The 19,527-nt window shown below is 39.9% G+C and overlaps 1 long non-coding RNA gene and 1 pseudogene across 1 annotated transcript; both read right to left on the bottom strand.

Moving 5' to 3' along the window:
• Nucleotides 1–3,889: 3,889 nt before the first annotated feature.
• LOC143443632 (uncharacterized) lies at nucleotides 3,890–10,421 on the bottom strand. Its single transcript, XR_013112769.1, has 3 exons — nucleotides 10,336–10,421; nucleotides 7,318–7,431; nucleotides 3,890–5,892 (listed from the first exon to the last, which is right to left on the bottom strand). It is a non-coding gene; the product is annotated as an uncharacterized LOC143443632 (long non-coding RNA).
• A 6,734-nt stretch (nucleotides 10,422–17,155) lies between these two features.
• LOC117715641 (farnesyl pyrophosphate synthase pseudogene) lies at nucleotides 17,156–18,220 on the bottom strand (annotated as a pseudogene).
• Between the last annotated feature and the right edge of the window lie 1,307 nt (nucleotides 18,221–19,527).

Here is a 19,527-nt window from a genome sequence, read left to right as displayed (position 1 = left end):
GAAAATTGATAACTGTAGTCATCCTGAGTTTATCATCTCTTCCACTTTCATGTCCTAAATCTTTGTGAGCCAGGCTCTGAAAACCTTCTATTGCTTGCTTAGCAGACTTTCCCAAGCCCAGTTGCTCATGGGCAGAAAACTCCCTAAACACCATGGTGCACTGCACTGGGGCATAATATATGTTCACACTGACATACTGTGTCTGGGAGAGTTAGGGGCTGAGAGACATTGACATTGAAGGTCACACCTGTTTGATACAGTTACCAAAAGGCTATGGAATGGGATGATTGACTGGTTGCTACCATGGTCAGACTTTTATTGTCATAAATGGCAGACCACTGATTTTGTGTTTTCTGTCTCTCAGTGAGAATTGTGATGTGTGCTTTGTATTTGTCTTTTTTTTTTGAAACATTGTTAGGCTCAGGATTTATTCCCTTTTGAGCCTGTGATGTGGATAAGAGTCATCCAGCACGGGTGTGGGAAGTGGGAGATGGGCCAATTATGAGGATTCAAAAGACAAAGCTCTTTCAAGTTAGTTCTTTCTTTCTCTCTCTCTTTCTCTCTCTCTCTTTCTCTCTCTCTTTCCTCTCTCTCTCTCTCTCTCTCTCTCTCTCTCTCTCTCTCACACACACACACACACACACACACACACTTCAGGATCAGAGATGAGCTCTCAGCACTTCTCTAAACTCATACCTGTCTGCTTGTTGCCATGTTCTCTTCAATGATGGTTGCAGACTCTAATTTTTCTTTACTGGGAGCCTCAAAATTTGATGTTCTCCCTTATAAATTACCTTGATCATGATAGTTGACCTAGCCATAGATTATAAGTTATGGCAGAAGGAATGGGCCCCATCACTAAGTAGATAGGGGAAGGGACATGAGCCAGAGCATCAGGGAACCCAGGTTCAAGTTCTTCTTATGATGAGCTATTGTACCATGACTGCTATGAGGGCTGGATAGAGCAGACTGCTGTATGTACTTGGTCATGGCTAAAGATGTAAGTTGTGGCCAAGGATGTGTACTGAAAGCTGTCACAAATTCCCATATTCCCATTGACCATAGCCAGCTGTCTGCAAAGAAAACTCAAATATGTTGGTGTTACACTAAGTTGAGGCTTCAGAAACTCATCTTCTGCCACAAGTAGATATTCAATGGTCTGAATCTGAATGAGCTTGAGTGAGTCCGAAGATTTTACTCCTGCATTTCCTATCAGTTGGGCAGCCTTTGCTGACTCAGAGAGCTGTTTCCTACCTGAAAATGAGTAAAGTGAACATAACAGACTCCTAATCAGCAAGGCTCCACATCATAGCACTTGCTGGTATCCACAGCTTCTGGAGCCAGCTGGTCAGTCAAAGTGAAAACCAGGACTGGACGAGTGAGGATGATTATAGGAAGGGCAGAAAGAAGATACAAGATACAGGTATAGGATGGCCACTGGTTAATACTATGCCACCTTGAAAGTGTATTTTCTCGGTGTCTTTTAAAGGGAGGGAACACAATGCATGACAAATTGCAAGAAAATAAACAATGGTTACAATTCCTTACATGGTGAACTTATGGTTCACAGTATCTATGTTTGACTAAGGCCATTTCCTTGAGGTTAAAACAGTCTCTCAAGGATGTATGTGTATGTGGAGGAACTTAGCAGAGTATAATGCATGCATGTCTTAATTAAAAACAAAGACAGATGTTTGTAGACACATTCATGATTATTTACATGTAAGAAGTTAGCCAAAAGCTAACTCCCAAGTGCTCCCCACATATCCTCCTTTTTTATCTATGTGAGACAAAGCTGTTTCAGCTATTGGTGCAGAAAGACTATGCTTGTCTTAGGCATTCCCTCAAAAGATATGAACCTTACCTATCACTGGTATGAGAATCCTATCATTTCTGCCCTGTCTTAGGTTGATCCACCTCTGTGAGAATCTTACCTGTCATTTTGATCTATGAGAGGGATTTATTTCATCAGTCATGAAACAGAAAGTTGTGCCTGTCTTGGGTTGTCACCTGAAATCATAGATCTTACCAATCACTGACACATGAATAGTCTTGTATCCGTGGCCTGTCTTCAGTTGAAGACATTTTCAAAATCTTACCTGTCATCAACTACCAACTTCTTCTAGTGAAGACGTTGGAGCTTGAATGTAACTCTACTTTGACATCTACAAAAGCTCTGATGACTCCTCTCACAGGAACAGGTAATAGACATGTCATAAAGTGTATAATAAAGCCAAGTCCTGCTATGCCCAATAAGAGAAATGTTAATGAGGACCATGAAGGAATAATGGCCTATAACTTTTTTAGAATATCATTTGCATAGCTATCATTTGCATTTCCAAAGCTTTGCATTTCTGAAACTTACAAGCTTCATATGCAGAGCTAACAAATCTAAAGAAATATTAGTATTATACCAACTACTCCGAGGGTGCCTTTTTATTCTCATCCAGTTATGCTCACTCTCATTATACATTTTTTGAATTATACAACTCCAGAGATATTGAACATGACATTCCAAATGGCTTGTTACTTTCATTCTTTACTTAATCTCTCATAATCTAAATTATATCATATAATGTTTCAGTTTTTTATTCTATCCAACTATCCAGATTATTTTGTATACTCAGGGCATTGGTTACATTTTCAGCAAGATAATTAATAAAACTAGCTCTCTGTATCTCTTGCACTAAAGCCAATGCAGAAGTAGCATCACTGGCTATAAGTGTTATGAGAGCAACAACACTGGCAATGATCAGCCTTTCCATACTTTTACTCCTTTCCAGAATTTGATCTAATTCTTCTAAAACTGTGAGCTTTTTTCAGAATACCAGGGTTCAGATCAATTTACAGGAATTATAATAAAAGCTGGTTGATGTACAACCATGGCAAACTGACCATCATAGAGTGCAGAAACACAATTGGACAAAAGAAAATTAAAATAAGAAATATTGAACTAATTATCAGAGCCTAAAACAAAGGTAACATTTCCCCTGAGGGCCAGAATAAAGAATACAAACAGGTAACCTAGGGAGGTAGGAGGTTGGGGGAATGCTCCAGAATGCACCAGAGACCTGGGAGGTGAGAGACTCTCAGGACTCAGTGGGAGGGATTTTAGATAAAATAATTGACAGCAGGAAGATGGAACTTATAGAGCCCACCTCCAGCAGGAAGACAAGAATCGAATGAGGGAGGGGGCTGCCATCCTACTCTCAAAACTCTGACCCATATTTGCTGCTGTCTGAAGGATCTTCAGGGATGGAAATGGAGAGAAGCCTGAGGAAAAGAAGGTTCAGCAACAGGCCCAAAGTGCGATCCAGCTCAAAGGGAGGTCCCAAGTCCTGACACTATTACTGAGGCTATAGAATGCTCAAAAAATGAACCTATCATGGCTACTCTCTGGAATATCCAGCAGGCAGCTGAAAGAGTCAGATGCAGATATTTGCACCCAACAATGGACAAAAGGTGCTGACCTCTGTGGTTGAATTAGGGAAAGGCTGGCAGAAGCTGAGGAGGAGGTCAACCCCATAGGAGGACCAGCAGTCTCAATTAACCTGGACACATGAGATCTCTCAAACATTGGAACACCAACCAGGTAGCACACACCAGCTGATATGAGGTCCCCAACACACGTACAGCAGAGGACTTCCAGGTCTGGGTTCAATCAGAGAAAATGTACCTAACTCTCTAGATTCTGGAGGCCCCAGGGAGTTTACAGGTCTGGTTTGGTGGTGGGTAGTTGGTGGGGACATCCTCGTGGAGACAGGATGTGATAAGGTATGGGACTGGAACAGTTGAAGTGTAGATGGGGGTGTGAAAAAATATGGAATGTAAAAATAAATAAATAAATAAATAAATAAATAAATAAATTCAATGATAATATAAAAGTAGGTATGGTAACACAGTATGTTATATTTACCTTAACCCCAAAAACTGTACCATTTTTTATTGGTTATTTTATTTATTTACAATACAGATGTCATCCCCTTTCCTTATTTCCCCTCCCTAGAACCCCCTATCCCATCCTCCTTCCTCCTTTATGCTTTTATACCATTTTAATTACATGCAAATATTAAAGTCAGTTCTAGGTTGAGGGTCTAGCAATATCATAGATGCAAATAGTCAAGGAACAAGCAAGATAATAAACACAAATATTCGAAGAAAATGCAAGGCATTAAACCAAATTACATGAACAATTTGTTTCTATGGGTTTATCAAGATCTACTGTCCTAGTGCAAGGTCATTTTTGTGTCTGAAGCCTACTTCCTTGTTCTAGCCTAAAATTTAGAATCCTGTCTGAAATTACCTTTTTGTTCTAGCCTAATATTTAGATTCCTGCCTGAAATTGCTTCTCTGTTCTAGCCTAAGATTTAGATTCTGACCTGAAATTATTTCTTTGTTCCAGCCTAATATCTGATACCTGCAAAAGCCTGCTTCCTTGTCCTTAGCCAATGTCATATTCCTGTCAAGCAGCCCATTTTATTGTCCTTGGCCCATGTCAGAGTCTTACCAAGCAGCCCCAAAGGCTTTCTGCCTCTCCCCTTTTTAAATTTCATTAACAAGACAGAGCTTGTTTTAGGTCATCCTGACAAGAATGCCTTCCTTACCCATCATGGAATATGCATTATCAAAGGCAATGTATTTCTGTCTTAGATTGGTAAGGCTCTGTGCACAATCTTACCCATCCTTGGCTTGCCAGGCTGTTAATCTAATAACTCTGTGTGGAGATCTATTTTCAGGTTCAAGCCATTTACTTGGCTGCCAACATGTTGATGTTGTTAAAGAAAAGCTTTAACACAATGGGCAGGAATAAAAGTATTCCCAGGACAAAAATGGCTACCATGATCAAGCTATATATGCCATTTTTGAAGCTTGACCAAAATAGAAATATTGACCTCAGGCCATGGGTAATTTTATCTGCAGTATCTACTGCATCAATGCTCAGCAGAGCAGCATTCCTGAAATTCATAAGCTCTTTATGTGTAGTTAAAGCATCCCGAGAGGTGTTAGAATTATGCCAAACACTCTGCAAATGTCATTAAACTTCTTCCTACTTATAATGACTACCACTGTAAATTGTAGAACTAACATGAATGCATTGGTATTTGGCATGACACTCAAGATAGCTCCTTACCCTTAAATTCTGAATCTCTTTACAGTAATCTGAATAGGATTAAGAGTATCAATCCATTCTTCCAAATGTGTATCTAAATCTATTTTTATCCACAGCAAAGATAATATCATACAAGGCAGCTGTCTCTGAAATTGTCCTGAACCAGCCCTCCAAATGACCACTGTCATTTTCTTTTGTCCAATATTGTATTGATTTCCAGACCAATCTATGATTAAATCAGAATAACTGAACACATTAAAGGATAGAGGAGGGTCACAATATCAACTTCTCCATTTGATTGATTTTTTCAAAGGCAGGTCCACAGTCTATGTCTTTTCTGTCCTGCAATGTCTGAATATCTGAGGCAAGGTGGCTTGTCCAGTCTGAGATATAGGTATTCCCATCTTAATGCTTGGCACTACAGTCTTAGAGATATTCTTCTTCTAAGACTTAGGGGCCACAGAATCATATCCAGCACTGGTCCTATTTCTAGTAAAAAATAGGTAGACCCTGATTTACAGCAATATAATTTACTAATTTGAAATACATTTTATTCTCACACCAAGAAAATCCTAACAGCCAAGTATTATTAGAGATCACAAGTACTTCTGGTCTTGACCATACAGAAGGATGCAGCAAAGGTGGGTCAGAAAAGTACAACCAATACGTCTCCCTTGTTGCCATCATCAGGGCACTCAGCAAGATCAAGGTCAATATCATTCTTTGTCCCAGTATCAGCATGTCTCACTAATCACTCTGGCAGCCACTACTCCTCCAGTACACTGTAAAGAAACACAAACATGCCCACTTGCACATATTAACACTGGATCAGGACTACGCTGTGTGCCAGTAAGTGGATCCTTCTATTTCACCTGGCAATAAGTATGCCAAGTTGTAAGGTGCCATAGAGATTCAGCAAGGTCAAAAAATTTTAAATAAAATTTTGTAGTGAAGAAGTATACAACTTCTTCTTTTTTATTTATTCAGAACTGATGTTTAGAGCTCCATGGGCATGATCTATTATTCCTTGTCCTTGAGGACATGTAAAATTATATATATTATATAGATTATAACATATAGATTTAACTCATACTTAATTTATATTTTAACATATATGAATTATATTTAATGCATATAATTTTCATTTACAGTATATAATTAGTATTTAATTCAAATAATTTATATTTTCTGTATACAATATAGTAACATATATGATATATATTAAATGTGTATACATAATTTAACTAGTATAATTTATATTTACTGTAGATGATTTACATATGTACATATATATGTGAAACTGCATGTAGTTATTATATACATAGTACAATGTATATAATTTCCAACTTGTATTATTATGTTAGTTTATATGAATTATATCTGTGGTCACATGCTGGGTTGGATCAGAACAGTCAGGTGTACTTATCTAGAGTTTATTTGATCTGTGACAGGCAGATCCAAGTCTTAGATTTCTTGATTCCCAGAAGCTTATGTGAATTTCAGTTTACAAAAGGATATACATTAGTATTCACCATTGTATTGGATCCATAGTTTAGAAATACATTTAACAGGGGTCTGTTAGACAACACGAGTAGAGTCTTGCATTTGAGACCTAGTAAAAGCTATAGATTTGGGTTAAAGGCAGAGGACATGGTTTCCTCAATACAGAGGGCTAGATACACAGATGGAACAAAGATGTTTTTAGCACAATGAGAAGCATCTTTAAGTTTATATTCAGGAGACAACCAAAGGGAAATTAAAGTCTTAAACTTGTGACTGAATTGTAAACTGTCAGTGTTCCATTAGTTTATCCAAACTCCTTTGATCAATGTTAAAATTCTCAACTTTGACATACAAATAGCATATGGAGGAAATATCAAACATTTTTCATTTTTATCTCATTTCTCACATCTCTGTAATTTGCATATATATTAAAACACCTTCTTAGACCCTCCAACATTTATAACTTCCATTTACAAACTTTATACACCCTACCCTGCAATTGCCAACTTTCAATATTTTTACTTGCATTTACCAACTTTATACATTGTAACCTGCAATTACCAACTTTCAATATCTTTACTTGCATTTACCAACTTTGAAACATCTTTCATCTGAAACATTTTTTATTTCTGCTTGCATTTATCAGTCTCAAACAATTTTCATAACCATTTACTTAGACATGAACCTGCTGGATCATAGCTCACCTATGCAGAGCACAGCATCTCTGCCTCCTCAGCTGGCCAAGAAGGGAGGGGTGGGAGTGAGCTCCTGCTGCTGCTTCAGGGATGCTCACTTTCATTTTCTTTCTTCTTTTTCCCCTGGACAGGAGAGAGGGTTACTTCAATGAACCCATCCTCTCCTAGATCAGGATCCAAAGACTAAATGTATCTACAGGCCCTTTTACCTATTCCATACAAATCATAGAAAATTTGAAGTCTTTCTCCAACTTTCTTCCTGGTTTCTAAAGGTACTGTGCCTTCCTCAGAAAACCCAAGGACAAACCTCTAGAAAACAAGTGTGTAATTGCTGTTGCCCTACGTTGGTGGAACATATTAAGAACTTAAATACAGGCATGGACATACACACACACACACACACACACACACACACACACACACACACTCTAATACAACTTTTTCCACTTCTCATATTTTCTCCCTTCACCTTACTTTGTGACTTTAATTTTTTCTAAGTTCTCTTACTTTATCCAAGCTCCTTTAATTTTTTCTGAGCTCCCCTTATGTGTATTTTCCTAAGTCATTTACAGGGATGTCCTTCACTTCATGCCCCATAGTTGAGCATCACACTGGATGCCATTCTTCAGTAGCCCACAAGTCAGTCAAAGTGGGAACATGAAGTGGTGTCCTCCAGGTAGGAGAGGGGTCTTTCGATATGTCACCAGATGAGATACATGTCATATACACCCACAAGATTCCCCTCTAGGTCAGAATTGCAAGGCAAGCTAGTATCTAGTGTGTTGGATAAATCAGGTGATCAGGACATAGAGAAGGCCTTGCTACATTTTTCTTCATTTACCTCCTGTCCTTTGTTGTCCTCAGATGTCATGAATGTGGACAAAGAAGGCTTATTCCATCTGCCCAATAAGGGAAGGAGTAAGAGTTAGAGGATATGCAAGGTCCTTGCTTGAATGGACCCTTTGAAGATGCCCTATTACCTCACGGATGTAAACACTACTTTTTTTCTGGTAGAAAATATCTTTTTTAAAAAATTTCCAGGACATCAGTAAGCCTATTTCTATGTCCAGTTACATTAGTGTGCAACTCAAGAAACACATAACATCCACAATAGTGGAAATGAATCACCTGAAATGTCTTTCTCTGAATGCTGGTGACAAATTTGTATCACAGAGATCCATGCATGGAAATTACATCTCTAATTTTTCCACCCCATAGGTGGGAAAGACACTACTATAAGATGCTAGAAAAAATGCAAAAAAAAAAATTCCAAAAGCAGGACTTTGAGACAAGTTTATGGCTATCAGTTTCTATATCATGAAAATCACAGATATCTCAAGCATCCTAATGTTGCATCTTTTGTTCAGAGATTTAAAACAACAACAAAAACCAACCCAAATCACAAAGCTTTATGCAAAGCGTAAGAAAGATCAGAGCTGGAAATAAGCAGATACATATAAGATGAAACAAATATCAAAGAATCAAAGACCTGGAAATTTGATAGGACAAACAAATCTGATGAACCCTTGGCATTAATCACTCAGAAGAAACAAATTATTAAAATGAAAGACACAGAAGGGACAAATTAGAATCCATTGGAACCCTGAGGGCTATGAGACAAACTTATACTCTAGAATGGTGACAATCCTGAAAGAAAGATATTTCTCACTTCACAAAACAGACACCGAAATTGATAGGAGGTTATCAAATATGAACCACCTGCTGCCTTCCCACTGCTAACCCTTGGGCAAGATGGTAAATTCAGGACGATACAAAACATTTGAAGAGATCAATATAGGGACAAGATGGAAAGAGGTGATATACTCTCCCCTAACAAAGAGAGAATAAACCAACAGATTGATGGATCTTACCTACTAGCTGTAAAGTGCCATGAAGAATGATCAATCACCAAAGGAATAAGGAAAGATCAGTCTAAACATCCTAGTAAGCCAGTATTACTCTGGTGTCAGAACCATAACAGCACATGCACACACAAGTGCACACACATACACATACATACACTTGCCAATATCCTTGAGTATTCACATATCCAGTTGTTATGAAATGACTTTGTAGTTCAGATAACTTTTAGAGTTGGTATTTCATGTTCATGTATAGTTAGTTCAATATGGAATCCTAGAAGAATTCCACACACAAAGTGGTCAACAGCAAGCATATAAGGAGGTCAAGGGAATAGGTCCATGCTCAGACATGAAGAATGAAATTTTGCATTTTCTGGAATGTAAATGGACTTAGGGTAGCTTGTCTGCAACATGCCAGTTCCAGAGATAAGTTGAGTCTAACTAGAGCCAGTGATGTGTAGCTGGAACCTTAACAAACAGGAGAGGCTTTCAGGCCCATGTCAGGGCCTGCAGCAATGCAACAGGGCAGATAATGAGCCAAGCTCACTGTGTAAATGTATAGAAGTGTGACAGAAAATTCTTCACTTTACAGGTAAGATTTTAAATAAGAAAGTGAAACCAAAGGAAAACACAGCAGATACAAACTGTTGAAAAAGAAACAATTAAGAAAATGTACCACACAAGTAGAAATCAGTGCTTCAAGCAAAAGAATTGTGTGATTCAAAAGAATAAAAACAGAACACAAAAACCAAACCAACAAAGAGGAATCCTGCCTATATCAAGGTCCAAGAGATTAGAAAAGCCAAAGTTTATTAGGACCAATGCTAGGGTCCAGCTGGCATGTTTTTGTTTTTTCAAGGAAGGATCATGGCTAGATAGTTATCAGGAAAGGCAAACTAATCTCACCAAAGCTTAGGGATATAACAGTATAGGGAATGCATTCAAGTGTATACTGTGATGAGATTTCTTATTGTCTATTTCTTATTCACACTAATGAAGCATTTAAAATCAGAAGAAGTAAACTGAAAAATGTCAAAGAATAATGCTTATTTAAGAACAAATTTATGGGTCTATAAAACAAAAAAACTCAATGAAAACCACAAATTTATCTAGAAAACAATTAAGAGATATAAATCAAAACCAGCAAACCAGGATACAAACTTACTTTTTGGATGTCAATCAGATCAACAATGTCTGTTTACAAGAGATCAATAATATCAAAGTCTAGAGGAACCAATGTTTGAGTCCAGCCTTTCTGCAACCAACCAAATAACAGGTTCTCTATAGTGTGAGGACAAAATCCATCTTCCCCTTCCCCCTTTCAGGCATTCAGTGCAAGAGATCTACCCTTCCTCTCAATGGTGCCAATGAGGTCATTGCAGGAAATGTGCCAATAATCATCTTAAGAAGTAACATACAGTACACAGGTATTACTTTGACTAAAGCTCTCAGAAAACAGGGAAGGCATAGCTGGAGACCTGGAAAGATGGGTCTGTATCAGCTGCTGACATTGAATTGGCAAGTCCCATTGCCTCTAATGACCCAATTCCTCCTGCTCGGTTCCAATGTCCTGGTGTTTAGTAACTTCTTTGAACGCATCCCTGCAAGAGACAAGCAATTCAGAGACAGGAGGTGGTGTGACCTCTCACATTCAAACCTTAAGAAGGACATTTTGACCTTAATAAGAGCAGCAGCAACAAAAACGGTGAGCTCTGTGCTGACTTGGATTTGAGAGGTAGTTCAAAAGTAAACACACAGGCTTCTTTAAGGCCCGTTTCTCTAGTTCTTTTCAAGAGAGGCAGAGATCATGTTGGCTCAGCCCTCAAATTCTCCAATGACTTAACTACTGCAGACTTCCTATTCTCTACCTAGAGGCATGAAACCTACTTCCTTTTTCTTAACCTCTAAGTTACAGGCATCAAAAAGAAGGTAGGAGGTCCATGACAATGTGATGCCATAAGGAATTGTGCTGTTTCTCATGATCCCCCAGGGTATGTTTTGTCTCCTAAGTGGCAGGGTGGTAGGGGTAAATTCCCAACATGTTAGGGGTGTTTATTACTGCAGGGAAAGGCATGTGGTCAGGTGGGGTTGGGGAAGTAACAAGCTGGTAGTTATGATCCAAGTGCAAGGCATAATCGAAGTCCTTATTTTTTACAGCTAATATTTTTGGTAGATAACAAGAGCTTTACTGTAAAGAAATAAGTCAACATCCAAAATGTCAAAGATAACTGAAGACAAAACAATAGAAAATAGGTGATGATAATAATTTAAAAAAACACCTGAAGCAAAAGCACAAACTAAACCCAAAACAATAAACAGTAACTCAAAATCCAGGTACAAAAAACAAAACAAACAAACAAACAAAAAACCCTTAAATCAACAGGAAACAAACTCATTATGTTCATGTGAGTGGGGACCACAGTTGTTCAATTCTAAAGAAGGACAATATAAAACAAAATTCTATGAGACTCAAAGTCTGAGTCCAACTGCTCTGCAGCCAATCAACTGCCCTTCTGCAGCATGCGCACAAGCTCCAGTTCCAGCTGTGCCTTCTGTGGGTGGCCACTATCACTTCTCACAATAGCAGATTGTGAGATCATGAGATACATGTGCCAATTGCAGCTCACAAAAAAAAAAAAAAAAAAACCCATTATCATTTTCAAGTTCTTTTCAAGAGAGATGGAGATTATTTTGGCTCAGACTTTGTCTTAGTCAGAGTTTCTAGTTCTGTTACAAAACACCATGACCAAAAAGCAAGTTCGGAAAGAAAGGGTTTATTGGGCTTACACTTCCAGATTATAGATCACTATTGGGGGAAGTCAGGACAGGAACTCAAGCATGGTTGGAATCTGGAGGCAGGGGCTGATGCAGAGGCCATGGAGGGGTGGGAGGTGCTCCTTACTGGCTTGCTTCCCATGGCTTGCTCATCCTGCTTTCTTGTAGAACCCAGGACTACCACATCAGGGATGGCACACCCACAATGGCCTGGGCTCTGCCCCACTGATCACTAATTGAGAAAATGCCCACCAACTAGATCTCATAAAGGCATTTTCTCAACTGAGGCTCCTTCCTCACTGATGCCTCTAACTTGTGTCAAGCTGACACACAAAATCATCCTGTACAGGCTTTCAAGGTCTAGGAAAAGCATGGTGGTGGGCTCAGCTGCTTCCACAGGCAGAAGGGTCTGAGGCAACTGGTTTCACTGCACCGACAATCTCCCAGATCTCCTAAGGACCCATTCTGCCTCCAGCCAGGCTCACATCCTAAAGCTTCCTAACTTCTCAAATGATGCTGCTAAGAGAACAAAGGGTGCCAACATCAGAGAGCACAGGGCATACCATATGTAAAAAAAAGCCTTTTACTCTTTTAAATTGGTGGGGGGAAGGAAAGAAAGGGTTTATTCAGTTTACATTTTCTTTCTTTTTTTAATTGGATATTTTATTTCATTTCAGATGTTATCTCCTTTCCCCATTTCTCCTATCCCATCCCCCCTCCTCCTGTTTCTATGAGGATGTGCCCCCACCCACTCCCACCTCACCGTCCTTGAATTCCCCCACACTGGGGCCTCCAGCCTTCATGAAGGGCCTCCTCTCAGATCAATGCCTGACAAAGCCATCCTCACCTACATATACAGCTGGAGCCATAGTTTTTTCTGCTACATTCTGTTCATTCTGTCATATGGATTTTCATCCAAAGAATCAGGCCTGATCTGCCTCTCTTCTTGCACAAAGACAAAGCTGTCTAAAGTGCAGGAAGATTGTAGAATTGTCCCCTAGGAGATACTCTGCAAAGCTTTCACCTTGTCTTCCAGGGTATGTTTTAGGGATGGACAGATGGAGAACTCCTGACTTTCCTAGGGCTTCATTTTGGTTTAGTCCCTGCCATTGACAAGGCCTAATCTACTGTTGTCTGCCTGTATACCTGTTTGTAAGACCTGCTGTCTATCTACCTAGTCCGGGAACTTGTTTTTACTTCTGTGAACTCAATTCTGTAGCTCTGATCTCAGACCCAGGATGTGTGTTCAGCTTCCCTGCAGCTTCTGTCTCTTCTGTTGTCACTGCAGACTCATTTGCATTTTTATCCTGCTTCTGAAATCTCAAGGCTTCTGTGTCCTCTTGTGCACTGAAAGAGATTGTAAAACCTATGGAGAGCTAGCAGGCAAGGAAGCAGAAATGATAAAAGAAAGAAAGAAAGAAAGAAAGAAAGAAAGAAAGAAAGAAAGAAAGAAAGAAAGAAAGAGAGAGAGAGAGAGGAAGGAAGGAGGAAAGGAAGAAAGATGGAAGAAAGATGATAGATTCACTCTGTAATATGTGATTGAGTGCTAATATTCCTAATTAAAATTGTATAATTAGCCAAAGCTGCTCACCACAGCAGAGGTTAACAAGAAAATTAGAGATGTCTAGCCATTTCCTGCCTTTGACACCTCCACACCTTGGAAATTTGTTATTCAGTAGGTTCTGATATTGTGGAAAGACACAAATGCTGTTTTTTATTCAGGACATAGTGTGCTCAGAACATTCCCTCTCTTTAGGAGGGTGTAACTGCCTAAGAGCACCTGCCACACACAAGAGCTGAGCCTTGGTAGACAGCTGCCTGCTACCCTCTGTCTTCAAATAGCCTTTCAGTGGGGCCCAGTATTTGAGCTAATCGCTTAAGACAACATTGCATCTAGACAACATTACATCTAAGACTGAACTTTCCCCAGCATTGATCCATTCACACAGACTCAGCCCTTATGACCGATCTAAATATCTCAGTTAATTCTAGTTTTTTTATTTATTAACTTTCTATTTATTCAGACTTTTCTTCACTTTAGTCACAATAATTTTGTATTTGCTGTACACAATACCTTACTTATTGTACCATATTTATCTAATTTTTGGAATATAGTAATATGGTCCAAAAAATGGAATATTTCTTAATAAAAACTAGTTTTAGATCATATATATATATATATATATATATATATATATATATATATATATATATGGGTTTTTAAATATTGGTCATATATTCCACAACCTTATCCAATCACTTAGCTGTTCCAAAAACATCTCTGTTAAATCCAGGAGACTGTCAACATACATGAGCTTGCTATCTGAGGAGAACTCTTTACCTTCCCAAAGTGCATGCCTTCTCTTCTCTTCCTACCTTGCTACCTACCTAAGTCTTCTAATGGGAGATTGAGTATGAGTGGAGAAAAAGATGTTTGTCTGTTCTCAGTCTTGGGGAGAAAGCACCTAATTTCTCTCATTAAATATGATATTGCCTTAGGATATTTGTGTTGTTGTGAATGTCTAGTTCTAGCTTGTTGAGAGTTTTTGCAACAAATTGACATTCAGTTTTTTTCAAAATTTTTCTGCACAAATTCTTATACTCAACTTCTTTTTAAAAATTCCATCAATATTGTTGACTAAAGAGTTGAGTTTGGATTTACTTTATTTTACTTTATCTTCTCAAAGACTTGTTGATTTCCATTTTTCTGTGTGCTCCGAATTACAAATTTGTACTACATGCAGTTCTTGGTGGCCTATGTGAACAAAAGAGGCCATCAGCTACCCTGGAATTGGAGTTACAGATGACTGTGAGCAAACATGTAGGTGCTGGGACTGAATCCAGGGTCATACGTGTTTGTAAGGGTCATAAGTGTTCTTAACCTGAGCCAGTCCCTTATTTCATTCATATTTATGCATATTTTAGTCTCTGTTTGTGAACACCATAGCCAGGATATTTCCTGTCTGAGTCCTCAATACTCTTTTGTCAGATCTCATCGTGTTTCCATCTTTGGGTATCTGTGGACAATCACTGAGTCTTTATGAGTCAGCCTTGACCTGAGTGTTGACTTGGACAAAAATCTTCAGAGGGTGTATTGGCAATGGAAGCTGAGGACACTGCTCCCAGAAACCAGTGGGGAGTGAGCATGCCCTCTGGTGGAGCTGGAAGGCATGACATGGAGGTAGGATTTGAGAGCACTTGCCTGTGGTTTTATGGGGCAACACTGAAGAGAATCCTGCCCTTCTTTAGGGATCATTGGGATTCAATTGCTCTTTTCAGTGGCATCTAGAAGACCCTGTACCTCCCCACTTTTCTAAGAAGCTCTGGAGGGATTAAGTGTCTGGATTGACCTGTTCTCTGCTCTCCTGTCCAGGTCTGAAACCTAGCTGCTGCCTGGTCACTCCTGTAGTGCCCCGTGGGCTCCACAGCCGAAAGAACTTGGTGTGCAAAGTTCATGAATGACTCATTGCCTTTGCAGCACACTACCCAGGAGACCCAGAGCAAACTTTCAATTATCAGAGCCCAAAATCACCCACCCTCCATCTGCTCTTTGAGGAACCTTTGCTGGAAGAAAATCTTATCTGTTTACTTGTATTTCTCACAATTTTCATTCTTTTAAATTTTATTTGTGTTTGCCTTATTGTGAGATTTTATATTTGTCAGGTCTCAGGCAGTTCATATAACCAGAACTATGCTCAAGCTGGACTACAGAAGGATTTCTGGTGCACAGATAAAAGCCAGCATCCTGCAGGAACTTGTGAAGCAGATTTTCTGTCCCCCAGAGGAGTCCTGTCCCTTACCTCTGGCAGATCAGACATATGGCTCTGCAATTCATATCTACCCATGGTGCCTGTCAGTGTATCAAAGCCCAGCCCACACTGGCCTCCAGGCTCCCGTGGTATCTCAAGGGCCAGTAAAACTTTTCAAAGTCTATATTCAAGCATCCTAACCATTCTCAACTCCTCCTCTAACCTCCCTCCAACTCGCAGGCTCCGGTACCTCAGTTACTCGCCTCTCTGACTATTCACTCTCTCGCTAGCCTCCTTATTGCTCTCTTGCACACTCATACTTTTTCACTGTGCTCTATTCTCTACCTCTTGCTATCTGTCTAACTCTATTCTCCTTCCCCACTGTGCTCTCTCCTGCTCTGCTGCTTCCACAGCTCTGCCCATGCCCAGTTTGATTTTCATTCTGCCTGCCTGGATTCTTCCAGATGCCTCTGGATATTTTCTCTCTTATTCACAATGCAAACCTTCCTCTAATGATGTATCGGTCATGTCACAGTTTCTTTACCTCACCCCCCTTGAATACAATATTACCTTTAAAAATTTTTTTTGAGAATGTCTTGCTGATGAAGCCCATGGTAGTGTGGAACTCAGTACTACACTGCCTCTCTCCTGCATGGTGGTGCATGCACAGTGACACAAGTCCCACTCTAACTGATAGACTTCATTTGACTGTGTCAGAGTTAAGACTACATGTTTCCCTGGATAGGCACTGATGGCTATGGGAGGGGCATGGGTCCTCTTTGGTACTTCCATGGTATAGCAGATCCAAGAGACATGCCTCTTACACCAGACAGTTAGATTCTCTTAGCTCTCCATGGATGTTGTATGCCTGCCTCTTCTCCTTCACTTATAATGGGATAATCTACTACCAATAAACCTCAAGAGAAAGGCCTTATTGGAATATTTTTCTTTTCTTTTTCAGATCTAGTGACTGACATTGCCATTCCATTTTTGAGATTTCTTTGGAATTCTTTTACAAGATTTTAAAGATCCAGTTGGTAATGAAAATAAACATTTCATGGCACACATCTCAGAATAAGGCTACCCATTGCTAGTTCTATAGGGACTAGCTGTTGTGTCTGCTTTCTGGTCTTAAGAACCTTTGGGCATCACTCAGAAAAATGTGCCCAAGAAAGTGTTCCTTTCTATCTAGGTATCTGTCAACTAGTCATCCATTCCCAAATTATCCAGATGCACATCTGTGTTGAGATAGAAGAACACTGGTCCCTTTAATAACTGTGGATTTTCTTTTGTAAAGGTAGGTAATTATGTTGTCTGTCTCTCTCTCTCTCTCTCTCTCTCTCTCTCTCTCTCTCTCTCTCTCTCTCTCTCTCTGTCAGCCAGCCTGTCTGTCTGTCTCTCTACTTTTGTTGAACAATAATTTATTGTGATCTCTCCTTCCCAGCCTCTATAATTTTGCTGTCACTTTCTTTGCTTGTTGATCTTGTTTGCTAGTTCCAAGAAGATGGATGGGGGCAGGGACATAGAGCACTGGTCTATGAGATTCTTGAGGTGGTTGTAACTGTCTTCCTTAAACTTGAAAAACATAGTCTGCAGATCCAGTGCCTCATAAAGTGCTTTCACCTGGGCCACTTTTTCTGGGTCCTTCTGTCCATAATTCTCTAAGATCTAGCGCTGTAGAGGAGTGACACATAGCAAACACTGAACCAACAGCCAGCTAGATTTGTTGTGCTGGATGTCAGTGCTGACCTTTCTGGTCACACTGCAGTCTCCAAAGAGATCAAGATAGTCATTCTGGACCAGAAAGAACTTGCCTTTCTGCAACAGGATCTTCAGGGCTTTGGCATGTTCCTTCTCCCCATCAATGCCATGTCTATGACAGCTGTGATTGGCAGGTAGAAAAAGCAGAAAGCTATCTTGTCCTTGACAATAGAATTGCACCTCCTTTCAGTGTATCTACCGAGATCCACAGGGTCCTGGGTTGCTTTGATGAGGTCCAGAGTCTGCCCGATCTCAGTCTGATAGGATCTCTGCAGAAAGAGCTCAGCAGGGTCTGATAGTAGGGCTGTTCTCTGCAGTAGAACTTTAGCAGGCAGTAGATGGAGGCTTCCAGAAGTAGAATATTGTTGATGGCATCCAAGCCTATGCTTGGCTTCTGATACCAGCAGATCTGCTCTTGGTGAGATAGGAAAGTGTCCATGATGTAATCTGATATGAAGAAGAAAGCCTGGAGTCTTTCTACACACTAGCCCACGGTCAGCGTTCCCTGAAGATTCTCAGCATCCTGTTTCTTCGGCTCCACAAGCTCCTGAATGGCTTGTACCACAGTCAAACCCGGATTGTACTTTCCTCCTGTAACATTGTACTCTAAGAAGTCCCAAGCTTAGTAATAGCATCCTGTGTCTCTGGGTGTCCTAGCTCAACCTCAGTCAGCACCTTGACAATCTGAGAGAAGTGCTGGATGAAATCCTGCTTTTCTTGGTTATTAACATCAAATGTCTGGGTCCCATTCATTCTGAGAGAGAAACTAAATATTCCCTTCAGCACAAATTCTCCCAGGAGGTATTTTTCTTTATATAGTAGTGATATGACCTAGAGATCCAGGACAGAGCCTCCATTAATCTACTTAATTATCTGGTCCAAACTAGTATCCTTTAGATGGAATCCATACTATTTGGCTATACTATGTGGACCCAACACAGTGATTTCTTTTGTTATTGTCTCTGTTTCACCTCCAGCTTCTTTCAGTCAATATTTTCCCAGCAATTACTTTATGACTCCCAGTATCAGTGTCTTTGAACATCTTACCACATGCCTTTTTCAGTTTTTTTTTTCTGGCATGGTGAAGTATTTATTGGAGTCTGCTTCAGGTTCTGTATGACTGGCACCACAGAGTTCAAAATAGCTACTTCCTGTCCACAGACGGTCTAGGTCTCCCACTTCTGTGTGTGTGTGTGTGTGTGTGTGTGTGTGTGTGTGTGTGTGTGTGTGTGTATTCACACAGACACACAGACACACACACATGTATACACACACTTACATACATATATATGAATGGAATGAGGTCATCATACCAGACTACTTCACATCCACGTTTATTTTACACTCGTTTTTCATTTAAGATTTCTTTATTTTCATGTATATGAGTGTTTTACCTGAACATATATATTGTACCATGTGTATGCTTGGTGCCAACAGAGAGGCACAAAGAAGGTCTTTGATTCCCTTGAATTAGAGTTAATGATGGTTCTGAACCTCCATGTGGGTTTTGGCAATTGAATGTGACTCCTTTGCAAGAGGAACAATTGCTCTTAATTGCTGAGCCATCTCTTCAGTACATATTGTTGCACTGTGAGTAACAGCCAAGATAAGCAGTCTGCCTGGGTGCGTGCCATCACACATAAATAAAGCAAATATGATGCACATGCATGCACCCAGGCAAATGCACACAAACGCAGGCATGCACACATACACATGCATGCACCCCACACTCAAGTGCTATCCAACAACAAAGAGGAATGAGAAATCCCCTGACTTGCAGGAAGATGGGTAAAACGGAAGGTCATGGTGGAGGTGGAGAGCGCAGTAAGACAAAGTGTGGTGCTTTTCTTCTCGTATGTGGAAGATGAAGAGATATCCATGGTGGGCTGAAAGTATGAGACAGTGTCTAAGAGCCTGATAGAGAGGCTGTGCAGGTACAGAGACAGGAAGGAAGTAGAAACAGCATGGGTAGATATGATCATTGGATGTATTGCAATAAATCTCACTAATCTGTATACTTGTCATAATGAGTTAACGGTTATAACTAGCGAGACCATAGAGAACTATATGGG

The sequence above is a fragment of the Arvicanthis niloticus genome, chromosome 9 (assembly GCF_011762505.2).
Source record: "Arvicanthis niloticus isolate mArvNil1 chromosome 9, mArvNil1.pat.X, whole genome shotgun sequence".
Lineage (NCBI taxonomy): Eukaryota > Metazoa > Chordata > Mammalia > Rodentia > Muridae > Arvicanthis > Arvicanthis niloticus.
Note: the sequence above shows the minus strand (reverse complement) of the source record. Positions and strands in the feature narration are given on the sequence as shown.